Here is an 18,031-nt window from a genome sequence, read left to right on the forward strand (position 1 = left end):
CTTGGCATCAGCAACTTTCTTGGGACCCATGGCTAATAATGTATTGCAAGTATCACACACGATAACAGTACATACTGTAAAATTGTTACGAAAGCCAAATCACAAACACTAAGTAAATGCGCACGATACCGCTGCCGGAACTAAAAGACATAGAAACGCCAATGCGTAGATGCACAAGGGGATACAGTACCGTAGATGCCAACCAATAGGAGAGCAGGATCTCGTGGTGGTAACTAGCATCCAAGTAGAGAGATAACCAATGGGAACACAGGAGGATGGTAGCAAGTTTACGGGCTGGCGGCGCGCAAATTTTAAAGTCCGTCTAGGATACGGTCGGGCTCCCGCTCCGTTCCACCTTTCGTTTTCCGAAACATTTTTCGTGACCTGAGTCGTGTAAAGAAAAAATTTTGTAAGCGGATTCTTTCGTAGCTTGAGGTTTGACTGTATTATCAATAAAAGAAAATACTAATTTACCAAGATAAATCTGTTTAATTTTATACAAGAAAAAAGATTGTTTCCAAGGAAATATTTTTGCTATTAGTGTACTATTTCTGATAGACTTGACTTCATCACCCCGAAAAAAAAATGTAAAGTCGAACTGTCATAAGTCGCATAGGTCGTAAGTCAAGAACTACCTGTATTTGGTGAGGAAATGCTTAGTTCTTTAGGTTTTCATCACTGCCCGACCAGCTTGCCATTCAGTTGGACACGAGCTTTCATTCTCTGATACCCAATTCCAGTCTGTCAGCAGTGTTAGAGAGGGATTCTAAATGTTTCCTCCTTTTAGCCCATCTAACCGTTTCACTGATCACCCAACATTCAGTTGACATCAGCAAGCTTCGGCTGTGTGAGCGTGGTGGCTGGTCTACCCGTCGCTACCACCCTGGTAGTTAACGGAGGGTAGCTATACCTCGCTATGAAGTCTTTTGACTAGTTTCAGCTTTCATCAATATGATATCCACTGTAAAGAGCTCGATGTTTGTATAGTTAGGGAAACAAATTATTTCCAAATTTGTCATGTTTATGCTATCTTTTCCCTCATGATGCTTTAGTTTACTTTGATATTTTTCCAAACTGGTTCTCCAGCTGGTCTTAGCAATTTTTTTTGTCAGTCCTGAAGATTCCAGGTTAGGAAATTCCCTAACCTCTTCAGAAGTTCATGTTCATTTTTTACTGCTTTTCTGCCTTCATCTCCTCATCCTTTCCACCTCTTCCAGTATACCAGTAATTTCTATATTATCATTTGTTGCATACGTTTTCCTTTTCAGTCGTTACGTATGTCTTCCCTCTTCTGTTTTGCTACTCCAGCACTTTGGTTTCCTCTACTGTGATAAGTTTTAGATTATATTTCTCTCACAAGGTATGTTCCTCTTTTTCCGTGCCACCTTCATAGGGATTTCCATCCTTTTCTTCATATTGCTGTAATTCTCCTTTTTCCATAAGTTATCGTGTGCTCGTCTTTATTTTATCAATGTCGTTCCACCTTCCTTTCTTCAGGAGATTTGCATCATTGATTATTTCTACACCAATTTTTTTATCCTTTTTGTTATCATGTTTATTTATTATTATTATTTGTGATTTGTTCAGTTGGGGAACAAACCTCATTTATTTTAATTAGGAGATGCATTTTGTGAAGTGGCATAACCACTGGATTCAGAACATTTTAGAATTTTTGGGATAGTTCCCTAGCTACTAGCCATCCATATCTCCTCCCTTTTTTCTCTGTACCCGGTGAGTTTGAATATGACATGCCTATGCTCCTTGCTCCAATAAACTGTATTAACTCTCCCTCTAGGTTTGGAGCATTGTGCGCTTGACTGCAGGCTTTGAATTTTCTTCAGGAATAGTGAAGAGTGTAGTGGACTGGACACATCATGTGGAATGTATGTTGGACATGCCAAAGTTTCTGGGATTGGCCATATCATTTGGTAAGTTTGTCTTGGTTTTCCATTGATACGCATTCTCTCCTGTTGAGTTGCATGTATTTAATATCCTTTAATGATATATATTGGTAAGAAGTATACAATTTTACCGGAAGAAATAAGCTATTTATCAGATATTTTATATAAATTCTACCTTTGAAATTTTTATTTACTCTATACTCATACACTAGACTAGCTACCCCGCTCACTCACACCTGTCGGTTGAGTAACCACTTTTACTTTTGGCTCGGTAGAGTGCAAACGTACCGTCTCTCTCTCTCCCATTAAAACAAACTGCCTTGACTTTATTACTATTCCTTTTTCTTTGGTGTGTGTTTGGTTAGTGTCCCGCTATGCGGACATGTCCAGGTATTGAGGGCCGCCACTGCGGTACAATAGGCCCCTGCCATACGACATTAATCCGTTCCGGAGTTGATATCGTATGGTGAAAATGTCGTGTGGCGGGCAATAGAAAAGTTAATGCGTGCAAAACCCCAGGTAAAAACATTGAAAATTAGTACGTAACAAAATAGTATAGTAAGCACTGTACTACAGTTTACTTATATATAATATACATGTACTGTACAGTATATAATTAAATAACATTACAGGTATAAATAGAAATTATATACTGTACTTTACTGTAAAGGAAAAATTAAATTTTATTTGCCTTTGGAGTGACGTGACTTGAGCTGGTTAGTGGGTGGAGGCAGAGGGGGGAGGAGACGGTAGATATAAAAACGTATCAATGTTAATTATGTTATGTACACTTAATAATAAATTTATTCTTACTATTAAACACTTAAAATTAAAAATGCTTGTTTTTATTATTTTTGTCTTTTGAAATTTTTTATTATTTTCTTTTTTTTTAGAACTTAAAAAAATTACTCTTTTAGCTTTTTTAATAGAATCACTATTATCATCTTTGCTTTCTGACACTTCTCTTTTGGAGAAATATCTATCCAAAGAATCCTGTTTCTGACGATTCCTCAACATATTTCTAAAATGACTCATACACTTGTCATTAACACTCTCCATAAGACGACCTGTGTGAAGTTTTTCTGGGTGCTTTTTTTTTTTTTTTCAATGAAACTCGTAAGGTTTTCATACTAACCGATAGCTTCCCTTATTTCTTCCGATGTCGTTTCTTCCCGATTGAAATGATTTCCTCAACATCACCCTCGGGGGCAGGATCATCAACAGCCTTGTCTTCGGTTGAGGGATTGAAACCTTCAAAGTCTCGTTCTGCCACAGCAGCTGGCCACAGTTTCTTCCATGAGGAGTTCAAGGTGTGCCGTGAAACCTCATTTCAAGCTTTGTTGATCATCTTCAGGCATTGAACAATGTCAAAATGCCCCTTCCAAAATTCACGGAGGGTGAGTTGAGTGCTTTCGGTCACTTCGAAGCATCTTTTGAACAGATGCTTCGTGTAAAGCTTCTTAAAGTTGGCAATCACTTGCTGGTCCATAGGCTGGAGGAGAGGAGTGGTGTTTGGTGGCAGATAGAAAACCTTGATGGAGAAGTCAGGATGAATGATGTCCTCAAGGCCAGGAGGGTGAGCAGGGGCATTGTCCAGTACCAGGAGCGGGAGATTGTTCTCTTCTAAAAAGTTCTTGACAGCAGGACCGAAGCAGACGTTTATCCACTCAATAAATATGGTCCTCGTGACCCAGGCGTTGGCATTAGACTTCCAAAATACCGTGAGCCTCTCCTTTGTGATATTTTGTGCCTTGAAGGCATGAGGATTCTCTGAATGGTATACCAGTAGGGGCTTAATTTTCAAGTCCCCACTGGCATTTGCACAAAGTGCGAGCGTAAGTCTTTCCTTCATTGGTTTATGGCCAGGAAGTTTCTTTTCTTCAGCTGTGATATATGTACGGCGGGGCATTTTCTTCCAGAAAAGGCCAGTTTCATCACAGTTAAACAATTGCTGAGGAATGTAGCCTTCTGGAAATTACTTTCTCAAACTTCTTGAGGAATTCTTCTGCTGGTTTCTTGTCAGAACTGGCTGCCTCTCCATGCCTGATGACTGAGTGAATACCAGTCCTCTTCTTAAAACGATCAAACCACCCATGAGAAGCCTTTAACTCTTGGGGGGCTTGCTGCGACGTTCCTTCGTCTCCGCCGTCTCTCTGGGCTTCCACGAGATCGGCGAAGATGGCGCTCGCCTTGTGCGAAATTACCGATAGCATGAGTGTATCACCAGCAATTTCCTTCTCTTTAATCCATAGTAGGAGGAGTCTCTCCATTTCGTCGTTGATTGAGGTCCTTCCACTGGCAAGGACAATTATGCCTTTAGAAGACTTATTTGCTTTAATGGCTTCCTTGTTCTTGATAATTGTACCAATTGTAGACTGGTTACGGCCATACATACTAGCGAGGGTAACGATGCAAATGCCTTCTTCGTATTTCTTTATTATCTCCAGCTTCGTTTCCATAGTAATCATATTCTTACTAATCCTTTTAACATCACTAGCAATCATGTGACCCATGGCTAATGAATTAAAGTTAGAATTAAGCACTAAAATGTACAAAAAATGCGATATCGTAAGCACTCACACGAGATCAAGTCTACGAAACGCACACGAGATTCTGAACTGAGCGCGCATATAACAGAGAGAGAGAGAGAGAGAGGCAGCATCTCTCTCAGGTATTGTGAGAGGGATTTCGGCCAATAGCGTATCGGCATCTTAGTGACGCCGACCAATAGCAGACCAGCTTCTTAGTGACGTATGAGCGTGGTGGTAGGCTAGTGACTCGCACAGTCGTACGCATAAAAACCGCCAAGTTTTAGTTTTGGAATTCGATTCCGTAAGGTGGGAAAAAATGTCGTAACGAGGGGACGAAAAAACATCGTATTCCACACTGTAATGTGAAAAAAAACGTAAGCTGGGGAAGTCGTACCCCGGGGGTCTACTGTACCTTCATGTCGTCCGAGGAGATGGACCCCCGCCCTTTATGCCTGGCTTGCCGGGGACGTCAGTGTTCGCGGGACAACACCTGTTTCGAGTGTAGGGAGTGGCCTGCCTTCCAGTTGGAGGGGTTTGCATGTAAGAAGTAGTCTAAGCACGAATCTTTTCTTTCGGGGTCTTCTCGAAATCGAAGAAATCGGGGGCTTCTGCTTCCTCTATGCCCAAGTCTGCCCGAAGCTAATTCTCGACTAGGCCCTTCAGGGGCATGGCCGAGCAGTAGCGCAGGGCTTGTGACTCCAGGTCAACCCTGTGGGATAGACGAAGGGAGTGCCTGTTCCTTTCCAGACCTTGTGTCTTTGTGGCCATCGCTGGGCGTCGATGGCCTCCCTTTGAAGGAAGTTCTCTTCGAACTCCTCCGAAGGGGAGCAGAGAGAAGGCAGTCATCTCTTTCCTCTGCGGAGGTTGATCCTCCTCTTGTGGGTGCAGGCATTGTTGCCCGTCGGTCTGGCCGTGAGTCTAGTTCTGACGCCAAGGAGTTAGCTAACCCACCAGGGGCGGTGGCAGGGCTCTCTCCAAGGCAAGCTTCCTCTTCGGGGAAACATATCTCTCGTTCGCGAGAGAAGATTGCCTCTTTACATTGGCAATCTCCTTACGCTTTTGGGGCGGAACGAGAACCTTGTTATAAGCGTAGTCCTCCTCCGGGTGAACTCTCCTCCCCTGTGGAGGAATTATATGTAGACCTCGATCAGTCTCCCCCTCGGGCAGAGTCTGTTGAACGTTCCTCTCCGGATGTTCGTAGAGTGGAGGGGTGGGTAACCCCTCTCCACCCTGGACGTTCTCCTCCTCGGGCTGTGAGAAGACGTCTTTTTGAAGCTGCTGGTTCTCCTCACGTTGACTCTTCGGGGTCTCGTGACAATCACCCTTTGGGCTGGCGTGATCGTGAGCCTTCGGGCTCTCGTAACGATGGTAACGTTGAACCTCCGGGTTCTTGTGCCGTCAGTCACACTGACTCTTCGGGGTCTCGTGACAGAGGAACCTCGGTTCCTCGTTACGTTGACCCTTCGGGGTCTCGTAACCTGAGTTACGCTGAACCCTTGGGCTCTCGTAACTTTAGGCACGCTAACACTTTGGTGTTTCGTGACTGGGAAACTTCGGTTTCTCATTGCGCTGACTCTTCGGGGTCTCGCAACACAGGCCACGTTGGGGCTTTGGTCCCTCGAAACCTTAGTCACGTTGACCCTCCGGGGTCTCGTGACAGAGAAACTTTGGTTTCTCGTTGCGTTGATCCTTTGGGTTCGCGCAACACAGTTCACGCTGAGCTTTCGAGTTCTCGTAACAATGGTCATTCTTTTTATGACAGATTTTTCAAACTCGTTATGTTGATCGTTTGTGCTCACACAACACTAGCTATCGTGAACCTTCGGGTGAGCGTAGCAGTGAGTTCTCTCACCATCTTGAGAGCTCTCGAGCGCATATGGCGCGCCATATGTGGGAACATTCTGTTGTGCGCCACGAGCACAAAGAAGGTACAAGGTGCGCGCAATCAGGAAGGGCGTGCGCATGAGCACCCTTCCTCCTACCAACAGTTTGGCACACGACCATCTTGGCACTCACAATCAGTCTCTCAATCCTCTCAGGCCTCAACAGAGACAACAGTCGCCTGCGCGACCTAGCCCAGATCCTATCCTTAAGGGTAGGCCTGTTCCAATCTTGCCTGTAGGGAAGCCTCCCTCAGACAAGAGGGTTAGGAAACCTGCCCAGGTTCCTAAACCCAGGCAGCAGTGCCTTAATAAGGACCTCCCCTTTAGTTCCTCAGGAGCCCGTGACCCCCCATGGCTTAGCGCCTTATTCAATGTAATGCACCAAGCTATGGAAGGAGTTGTTCCTTGCGCCCAGTCATCTAGGATGCCTTTATCGCCTCCTCTCTTCCCAGGGTCCTCTCCTCCCTCTGACCCAAGGAGTTCAGAAGATTCCGCACATGCTGGTCCTTCTGGCAAGGGGAAACGGTCATCCCCTCGCAAAAGACCTTTGGAGGAGATTAGGCAAGAATCTCAGGGTAGCCCCCAGCAGTTCAAGACCCTACAGGCCAGACCAAAGGGGAAAAGGAAATGGATTCGTCCTTGGCCCCCCCCCCCCAAGTAGGATAGGGTTATTTCCGTCCCTCACCGGTCGAGATAGTGCCTAAGGAAGCACGATCTGCGACCGGACAGGGCTCACCCCATATGGCAACGGACTTACATTCCACCCGTAAGCCGACGGAGCCCTCTAGGCTCTTGGGGACAGAGGACTTCCGGCTTCGTGGGAGGGAACTGAAGGATTTGTTCACCATCCCCAAATCCTCGGCCAGGCTTGCTTCCTCACAGCCTCCCAGGCAGCCGGAAGTGAGAACCTCCTCGCCAGTCTCCCTATCCCCAGTCTATCCAGTTGACGACTTCGACCCACTCCAGGCTCCTATGGATGAGAGCTCGGACGTGGAAGGGCAGAGCGATCTTGAGGACGACGCTCTGCCAGCAGCCGCTAGCCCTAAGCTTACGGAGGATGAGAGGAAGGAGACGGAACATGCCCTCTGGCAGGTCCTAGCCTGCATCCGTTCCATCAATGGACAACCAGATCCATCGACAGCCCCTCTGGATGGAAAAGAAACTGTCCTTGACCAGTTCTACAGCACTCAGAAACCTCGGAGGACCAGTGGAGCTTTGCCCGGGTCAAAGGGGTTGAAGAGTGAAAAACAGAAGGCAGTATCCCAGGCAACTGGTTCCACCTCCTCCTCTCCTCTCCAGCTCATCCTCCAAGCTCCTACCTCAGTATGTGTTTCAGAGGAGGTACTACAAGATCCTCAGGGAATCTTTTCCAACGCTGTCTCTCGACCACTCTATGGAGGCACTTTCAAAGGCCACACCCTTCCAGTCTCCTTTTCGGGCTCTGAAAGCCTGAACCAGGAGAAGGTGGCGAAGTACGCCATGCAGGCTACTTCGTGGCTGGACTTCTGGTTTGGATCCTTAGGACAACTGATGCAGTCTAAGGACCTGTCTTGGGAGTCCTCCAGGAAGTCTTTGGAGACTTTCCTATTGTCTGGCACTCGGGCCATCGAGTTCCTCTCCCATCGGGTAGTGGACCTTTTGACCAACACTATCCTGATGAGGAGAGATGCTGTCTTAGGCAAGTTCCATAGACATCTCCTTCAGGCAGAAGTAGCGAGACTGAGAAATGCTCCTTTCGAGGGCAACTCTTTGTTCCATCCCGAGGATGTCGAGCAGGTGGCAGAGAGGTTGAGGAAGTCCAGCCAGGACTCCCTCAACTAAAAGGTCTTAACAGCTAGACATTACCCCTCTCAGCCACAGCGGAAAGCACAGCAAAACCCGCAACGGAAAGAGCTGGAGACCCAAAACAGCCGGGTAAAAAGTGTGTGAAGCAGGCCTTTCACAGCAAAATGTCCTTTCATGGAGGAAAGGGTAAGAAGGGATCCGGAAGAGGCCGGTCCCAATAGGACAGGCAATCCTCCCATTTGCCCACCTGGGGTGGGATGCCTGCAAAGCCGCTGGCAGAGGTGGCTTCACCACGGGGTCGAACCCTGGACGGTCGAGGTGATTCGTTCAGGGTATCGTATCCCGTTCACGCTCTCTCTCCCTCCACTGACTCGATTGCCGATTCCATCGAACTCCTGTGCGAAGGGATCCACACGGGAGTTTGCCCTAAGGGCAGAAGTCCAGTCCATGTTGGTGAAGGACGCTCTCCAGGAGGTCCTCGACAGGTCCCCAGGCTTTTACAGTCGACACTTTCTTGTGAAAAAGGCGTCTGGAGACTGGAGACCAGTCATCGAATTCTCGGCCCTGAACAGGTTTGTCGAACAGACACCTTTCAGGATGGGGATGACCGACACAGTCAGAAAAGCGATAAGACATCAGGACTTCATGTGCACTCTAGATCTAAAGGACGCATACTTCCAGATCCCAATTCACCCGCTTTCCAGGAAGTATCTGAGATGTTTAATTGGAAGCATTACCAGTTCAGGGTACTTGAACGACTGGCTGATTCTGGCAGACTCGGAGGCGGCCCTTCTCCGCCACCGAGATGAGCTTCTAAGATTTTGCCAGGATCTGGGGATCGTGGTAAACCTCGAGCAGTCTCACCTGCTCCCCTCTCAGATCTGGTATACCTAGCCATGCGATTAGACACGCTAAGGCACAAAGCGTTTCCATCAGACGAAAGGATCTAAAGATTGAGGGAGATAGCACAGGTCTTCCTCAGCTGGGAAGACCTCCCGGCGCAGTATTGGCTTTGCCTTCTCGGTCACCTCTCTTCCCTGACCCGACTGGTCCCCAACAGTCCCCTCAGGATGAGATGCCTCCAGTGGTGACTAAAATCCTAGTGGAACCAACACTCCGATTCCCGGGATCACCTAGTCCGCATAGGGCTAGAGGAATAGTCGAACCTCAGATGGTGGCTTGTTGAGCCGAACCTCTACAAAGGGGTCGATCTTCTCGTCTCCCCCAGAATTGATGTTTTTTTCGGATGCATCAAAAGAAGGGTGGGGGGCTCACGTGCTGCACCATTACATCTCCGGCCAATGGTCTGAATCAGAAAGGTACCAGTACATAAATCTCTTAGAGATGAGGGCAGCCTTTCTGGCCCTCAAAAAGTTCCACCAGGTCCTGGGGGGGCACTCCATGGTGATGATGAGCGACAACACCACGGTAATAGCTTATCTAAGCAAACAGGGCGGTACCTTTTCGCAGCAGCAGTGCCTTCTTGCAGTAGAGATACTCAGATGAGCAGAGGACAACTCGGTGACTCTATCAGCTCTCTTCATTCCGGGTAAGCGGACAAGCTGAGAGGAGAGACTCAGATAGTTGGCACCGAGTGGTCTTTGAATCCTCTGATAGCCTATAAAGTCCTGACTTTGTGGGGTTCCCCGACTGTGGATCTGTTCGCAGCGGCCCTAAATTTCAGGCTCCCGTTGTACTGCTCCCCAGTCCCAGATCCCCAAGCTCTTTGGCAAGAGGCTTTCCAACAACGGTGGATAAACCTAGACGCTTACGCGTTTCCCCCGTTCTGTCTGATGAGAAAAGTCCTCAACCAGGTACGAGCAAGCAACAACTTGCTAATGACCCTCATAGCTCTACTATGGCATCACGGAGAATGGTTCCCGGACCTGCATCTCCTCACGGAGATCCTGAGGGAGCTCCCTCCATAGCAAGACCTCCTCAAACAACCACATGCCAACATCTTCCACAAAGCCATAGCTTTGCTTCGACTTCACGCCTGGAGACTATCCAGCTCCTCCTCACACAGAGAGGCTTTTCGCAACCGGTTGGGAAAAGAATGGCTGGACACCTCAGGAGATCCACAGAGGCAGTCTACCAGGTGAAGTAGTCAGTTTTCTGTGGTTGGTGTCGTGGAAGGGGTATCTCTCCCCTTGATGCCTCTGTTCCAACTAAAGCGGAGTTTCTTCTGTACCCACAGGAAGAAATGCTTCTCTCGGTCTCGGCAGTCAGATGCTACCGCTCAGCCTTGAGTCTCACCTTTAGACTGACAGGAGTTGATATTTCCTCCTCGTTGGAGCTTTCTTTGCTCATACGCAGTTATGAGCTTACTTGTCCCCAGGCAGAGCTAAGACCTCCCCCTTGGAACGTGGTTCGGGTCCTCAGGTCTCTGAAGGGCTTCCCCTATGAACCACTACACCAGGCCTCCAATCCCCATGTCACGTGGAAGACTGTGTTCCTGCTCACTCTGGCTTTGGCCAAGAGAGTCGGTGAACTTCATGGTCTATTTGCTGATGTCTCCCACTCTAGAAGATGGGAAGTAATCCTCAACTACGTCCCTGAGTTTGTAGCTAAGACTCAAAATCCGGGTGTGCCGGACTCCAGGTTGCCTATTTCGGATAGAGAGTCTTTGTTTTGTAACCGAAGATCCAGACCAACTGTTACTATGTCCAGTAAGGAATCTGAGGTGTTACTTAAAAAGAACAGCAAAAGCTCGCCCCCGTGTACAAGCACTTTTTGTCAGCATCGGGAAGGTCAAGACGAGGGTCACGAGGAATACTATTTCCTCCTGGATTAGGGAAGTAATTGAATACGCTCTATATCCAGACCCTCCTCTGTCCAACCGACCCAGAGCTCTTGACGTCAGAGGCATTGCAACATCTCTAGCGTTCAGAAAGAATTTTCTATGGCACAGGTATTGCAAGCAGGCGTGTGGAAGTGTTAGACGACCTTCGCAGCCCACTTCCTGAAAGACGTAACCCACAGAAGCATGGAAACCTTTTCCATTGGTCCTGTGGTGACCACACAACAAGAGATCTAGTGCCTGAGGCTCCTTGATGGACAAGTAGCAGAGGGTTGAGGGCTGAAGTTACCCGGGATAGTCTGGGGTGAATTAAAAGAATGTCTGGCTCCCTTCTTTCTTTCACCTTCTCCACCCCTGGGGAAACAGCTCCGCAAGACCGAAACGCAGCTGACCTCACCCCTCTGCAGGTAAGATTCATTTCCCTTGTGCATCCTGAGTATGAATAAATACTTTGTTACGTCACCAATACCTCGTGAGGGAGGGTATTGGATATGTCTTAGAACTCATACTTATCCTCGAGTTCTTACGTAAAGACAAGCCACGAGTCTCTCACACAAGCTTCTGCAGGCTGCTGTCATTGAGTTACCTTGTAACTAATTTGATTTTAGCGAGGGTAGGGTTCCTACTAATTAGATCAAAGATCAATTAGAGGGAACCCCGGGTCATGACCAAGGCCAGTTGGTAGAACTTCCCCCTAAGAGTAAGTCACCCTATAAATAGCGAAGGTTTGTATCTGTGTCGGAACAAATAACAAATTTGGAAATAATTTGTCTTTTTCCCAACACAAACCTGGAGCTATTTATACAAATTGGCCTGCCACCTTGTCCTCCTAGAAATCCTGCCAGAAAGCAAAAGTGGTTACTCAACCGACAGGTGTGAGTGAGCGGGGTAACCAGTCTTCCCCAACCTCCTCCCGCTAACTAGCGGATGGGGTAATTATCCCTCACTAAAATTGTCTTGGCTGGTTTTCAGTGTTGCCGAAAGTAATATCCTATAAATAGATCCAGGTTTGTATGTTAGGAAAAATACAAATTATTTCCAAATGTTATATTTCAATAGTTTTTATTATACATTTTATATTATCAAATATTTAATCATATACTGTATATTTTAAAGCCTCTTTTAATGATTTTCATAAGTAATATCTTTATACAGTATAGGTATTATATACGAGTACTAAATAGTTTGGAGGTTTAGGTAATAAAGTTTTTGTGTGGTATGGTTCTCATTAGCTTTATTATTACTGTATTAATATTATCATCATCATCATCATTGTACTGGACAGTTTTACTATTTTGATTTTTATTATACAGGACAGTATCCTGTTTTTACTACAGCCCTTCAGAGACCTGAGGACCCGAACCACGTTCCAAGGGGGAGGTCTCAGTTCTGCCTGAGGACAAGTAAGCTTGTAACTACGTATGAGCGAAGGAAGTTCCTATGAGGAGGAAATATCGACTCCTTTAAATTGAAAGTAGAGACTCAAGGCTGAGCGGTAGCATCTGAATGCCGAGACCGAGAGAAGCATTTCTTCCCGAAGGTATACAAGAATAATAATTGTAATCTATTATAATCCCAAAAATTTCCTATACAGTACTTGTATTTTTATTCTGGACTGTTTAGTGCAGTGCATCATAATAAAAGCCTTATACATATATGAGAGAGAAATGGGTGGGGATATTAGTATTGCCTGTATAAGATTTTAATGCAATACTGTATACTATATTATTACAATAAAGTACAGTACATTTAGTGCTGTTTTATGATATACATTTAAAGTGCAATTACAGTACTTAAGGGGCATATTTTTCTTTTGAGTACAAATACACTGAATAGTTTGGCGTATTCTTTTCACATTCTTTTCTGTCCTCGTACACCTTACGACACTGAGATTACCAAAAAATTCTTCACTCAAAGCGTTTAACTATTACACTGTAATTGTTCAGTGGCTAATTTTCTCTTGGTATGGGTAGAAGAGAGACTTTAGCTATGGTAAGCAGCTCGTCAAGGAGAAGGACACTCTAAAATCAAACCAGTAGTGCCATAGCTTCTGTACCATGGTCTTCCACTGTCTTGGGGTAGAGTTCTCTAGCTTGAGGGTACAATCGGGCTCACTATTTTATCTTATTTCTCTTCCTCTTGTTATTTTTAAGTTTTTATAGTTTATATATGAAAAATTTATTTAAATGTTGTTACTTTTCCTGAAATATTTTATTTTAATTGCTCATTACATGTTTATTTTTACTGACTGGGCTATTTTTCTCTGTTGGAGCCGTTGCGTTTATAGCATCTTGGTTTTGCAACTAGGTTTGTAGCTTATCTAGTAATAATTATAAAAATGATATAATTCCTGTTGTGGGAGTCACTTTGTGATGTGTGTCATATGTGGCCTCCTTCCCAGCTGGGTCATTTAGGGGCAAAGAAGAGATCTCTGAAGGACTCCCAATTATCATTGTGGAGGCTGGGATACAGGACTCCTCCGTTAATGCTAGGAGAGCTCTTCGGGACTTCTCTCTTACGGCCTCCAGCTGTTCGTTCAGGTGCTCTGTTTTCTTTCTGAAACTTCCCAGCCTGGTTATAATGTACTAGAGGATGGGGAAAGAAGTCTTATAGGAAGGACTCTCGCAGGAACTTTCGTCGAGCTTCTAACGATTCAACGTCTTCTTAGGTGTATGCAACGTTTATTTTTGGATAGTCAGATTCATCAGAGGCAAGTCTTGTGATGCGTAGCCACTGGCATATCATTTGTCGTTGATCATTAATGGGTGACCTCGATTTTGGACCTCAGCTAACCCACTCCTTCGTTAACACAGAGCTTTCCCCTTTCCTGCCTCCCTGTCTCTTGACGGTTTACTTATTTTTTTGCCTCATTCTATGAGACTTGCCATATTTTTCAAAATATATTTCTTCATTTCTGTGATATTACGTTGGTTTGGTAGATATGCCTATGGTGCAAGCTGGGCTCTGTCATGGAAAGTCATCAACCTTTTTAACCCTTTTACCCCCAGGCTATTTGGAAATTTCCAACCCTTAACCCCGAAGGGTTATTATTTTTCAAGCACATTTTGCAGTATATTTTATTTAAATTGCTCTATCGGCCTTAATTTTCGTCATAGAGAGGTCAGGTTGGTCTCATTCTCTTAGAAAATGACTGAATTTTCTCAAAAAATTATCAAAAATATGCAAAAGAAATTTAAATAGCATTTTTTTGCAAGGACGTACCGGTACGTCCATGGGGGTAAAGGGATGAGTTTTGTGAAACGTACCAGTACGTACTTTGGGGGTAAAAGGGTTAATTGCAAAGTCTTTGCAAGTCCTGTATATCCCAGAGCCATAGCTACGAGGAACCATAGTATACTTTTTATGCTCTTATGTGAAGTTTCTATTCATGCTTTGACAGATTTTTTAGTCATTTGAAAAAACTCCTTCTATTTACTTTTGCAATACATAAAAAACAAATGATCAAACAATAGTAGAAAAATATTATTTGATGATTTCTGAAAACTGCATCAGTGCTTCAATGCTGAATATAATATGGATCATGATGTATCAATGTCTAAAGGGATCAAAGTGTTAACCAATTTAAAGCCTCGCTTTTTCCTTGGATGTATCATTAAATAGACATTGCTGGTGCATGAGTTGGGTTGAGAAACATCCTCTAAGGTTTTCCTTGTGGATCTGTAGTTGTTTACTTCTTAATTAACTGATAATGACTAGTAAGAATGGTGTTTTTTTAGTTCCCCCTGTGAGGAGCGTGAAGGGTGTATTAGCTTTGCCTACCAGCTGTACCGTAATCTCTCGGCTATTTCTGGTGTTATAGTCCAGGTTCATCCCCATGATAACTGAAAAACTGCGAAGTTGATACAGAAATTTTAATATTTTTATGATAATAAAAAGGAGAGGTCCCCTTTTTTGTTTCATTTGTTTGATGTCGGCTACCTTGGTATATGTATGTATGTATAATTTCTCATATTTTTTCTATAATCTATAACTTAAAGCTTTTATAAGCCCAAGAATAATTATTTTAATCTTGGATAATCCCAAAAAGGACTTATTTTAAGCTTTTTTTTAGGCCAAAAATTACCAATTTAAAGTTTATAATCCACGAAATGTCTATATTAAGCTTTTGTATAGCAAAAAATGACTATATCAAGCTTTTTTAGGGCATGAAATTATTTAATTTAAGCTTTTGCAAGTAGTCTGGGATATATATTTGAGACAGCCTCTTAACGCAATGAACAAGAGAAGAGGGAAGGTTGTTTCGCAGCAGAGCATAGCACTGCCCAACATTGTATTTGCTTAGTAACTTATTATAGTTATCAGTTAAGCACCCTTTTTGTTTTGTCTGGTCGTAAAAAATTGCCTTTCCCTTGTGCATCCTGAGTATGAATAAATACTTTGTTACGTCACCAATACCTCGTGAGGGAGGGTATTGGATATGTCTTAGAACTCATGCTTATCCTCGAGTTCTTACGTAAAGACAAACCACGAGTCTCTCACACAAGCTTCTGCAGGCTGCTGTCATTGAGTTACCTCGTAACTAATTTGATTTTAGCGAGGGTAGAGTTCCTACTAATTAGATCAAAGATCAATTAGAGGGAACCCCGGTTCATGACCAAGGCCAGTTGGTAGAACTTCCTCCTAAGAGTAAGTCACCCTATAAATAGCGAAGGTTTGTATCTGTGTCGGAACAAATAACAAATTTGGAAATAATTTGTTTTTTTCCCAACACAAACCTGGAGCTATTTATACAAATTGGCCTGCCACCCTGTCCTCCTAGAAGTCCTGCCAGAAAGCAAAAGTGGTTACTCAACCGACAGGTGTGAGTGAGCGGGGTAACCAGTCTTCCCCAACCTCCTCCCGCTAAAAAGCGGATGGGGTAATTATCCCCCACTAAAATTGACTTGGCTGGTTTTCAGCGTTGGCGAAAGTAATACCCTATAAATAGCTCCAGGTTTATTTGTTAGGAAAAATACAAATTATTTCCAAATTTCTTACATTACAATAGTTTTTATAGTACATTTTATATTATCAAATATTTAATCATATACTGTATATTTTAAAGCCTCTTTTAATGATTTTCATAAGTAAAATCTTTATACAGTATAGGTATCTTATACGAGTACTAAATAGTTTGGAGGTTTAGGTAATAAAGTTTTTGTGTGGTATGGTTCTCATTAGCTTTATTATTACTGTATTAATATTATCATCATCATCATCATTGTACTGGACAGTTTTACTATTATTTTTATTTTCATCATACAGGACAGTATCCTGTTTTTACTACAGCCCTTCAGAGACCTGAGGACCTGAACCACGTTCCAAGGGGGAGGTCTAAGCTCTGCCTGAGGACAAGTAAGCTCGTAACTACTATGAGCAAAGAAAGTTCCAACGAGGAGGAAATATCGACTCCTTTCAGTCGAAAGCCGAGACTCAAGGCTGAGCGGTAGCATCTGACTGCCAAGACTGAGAGAAGCATTTCTTCCTGAAGGTAAACAAGAATATTTATTTTATTCTTTTATAATCCCAAAAAGGACTTATATTTTTATTCTGGACTGTTTAGTGCAGTGCAGCATAATAAAAGGCATATACATATATGAGAGAGAAATAGGTGGGGATATTAATATTGCCCGTATAAGATTTTAATGCAATACTGTATACTATATTATTACAGTAAAGTACAGTACATTTAGTGCTGTAGTATGATATATATTATTACAGTAAAGTACAGTACATTTAGTGCTGTAGTATCATATACATTTAAAGTGCAATTACAGTACTTAAGGGGCATATTTTTCTTTGAGTACAAATACACTGAATAGTCTGGCCTATTCTTTTCACATTCTTTTCTGTCCTCGTACACCTTACAACACGGAGATTACTAAACAATTCTTCTTCGCTCAAGGGTTTAACTATTACACTGTAATTGTTCATTGGCTACTTTTCTCTTGGTATGGGTAGAAGAGATTCCTTAGCTATGGTAAGCAGCTCGTCAAGGAGGACACTCTAAAATCAAACCAGTAATGCCATATCTTCTGTACCATGGTCTTCCACTGTCTTGGGGTAAAGTTCTCTAGCTTGAGGGTACAATCGGGCTCACTATTCTATCTTATTTCTCTTCCTCTTGTTATTTTAAAGTTTTTATAGTTTATATATGAAAAATTTATTTAAATGTTACTTTTCCTGAAATATTTTATTTTAATTGCTCATTACATGTTTATTTATTTTTCATGACTGGGCTATTTTTTCTCTGTTGGAGCCGTTGGGTTTATAGCATCTTGGTTTTGCAACTAGGTTTGTAGCTTATCTAGTAATAATTATAAAAATGATATAATTCCTGTTGTGGGAGTCACTTTGTGATGTGTGTCATATGTGGCCTCCTTCCCAGCTGGGTCATTTAGGGGCAAAGAAGAAGAGATCTCTGAAGGACTCCTAATTATCATTGTGGAGGCTGGGATACAGTACTCCTCCGTTAATGCTAGGAGAGCTTTTCGGGACTTATCTCTTACGGTCTCCAGCTGTTCGTTCAGGTACTCACTCTGTTTTCTTTCTAAAACTTCCCAGCCTGGTTATAATGTACTAGAGGATGGGTAAAGAAGTCTTATAGGAAGGACTCTCGCAGGAACTTTCGTCGAGCTTCTAACGATTCAACGTCTTATTAGGTGTATGCAACGTTTTATTCTTGGATAGCCGGGTTCATCAGAGGCAGGTCTTGTGATGCGTAGCCACTGGCATATCATTTGTCGTTGATCATTAATGGGTGACCTCGATTTTGGACCTCAGCTAACCCAGACCTTCGTTAAAACAGAGCTTTCCCCTTTGCTGCCTCCCTGCCTCTTGACGGTTTATTTAATTTTTCGCCTCATTCTATGAGACTTACCATATTTTTTTAAATATATTTCTCCATTGCTATGAGATTACGTTGGTTAGGTAGATATGCCTATGGTGCAAGCTGGGCTCTGTCATGGAAAGTCATCAACCTTTTTAACCCTTTTACCCCCAGGCTATTTAGAAATTTCCAACCCTTAACCCCGAAGGGTTATTATTTTTCAAGCACATTTTGCAGTATATTTTTTTTAAATTGCTCTAACAGCCTTAATTTTTGTCATAGAGAGGTCAGGTTGGTCTCAT

General features: G+C 43.6%; 1 long non-coding RNA gene across 2 annotated transcripts in view; it reads left to right on the forward strand.

Annotated features, from left to right (window-relative positions):
* LOC137637782 (uncharacterized) overlaps positions 1–18,031 on the forward strand; it is a 114,246-nt gene that overhangs the window by 94,191 nt on the left and 2,024 nt on the right. For both annotated transcript variants that reach the window (XR_011043802.1, XR_011043803.1), the window contains 3 exons: positions 1,796–1,928; positions 12,214–12,440; positions 16,166–16,391. This is a non-coding gene — a long non-coding RNA (uncharacterized lncRNA). The remainder of the gene's footprint in view (positions 1–1,795; positions 1,929–12,213; positions 12,441–16,165; positions 16,392–18,031) is intronic.

This window comes from Palaemon carinicauda, chromosome 3, assembly GCF_036898095.1.
Source record: "Palaemon carinicauda isolate YSFRI2023 chromosome 3, ASM3689809v2, whole genome shotgun sequence".
In the NCBI taxonomy this organism is placed as follows: Eukaryota; Metazoa; Arthropoda; class Malacostraca; order Decapoda; family Palaemonidae; genus Palaemon; species Palaemon carinicauda.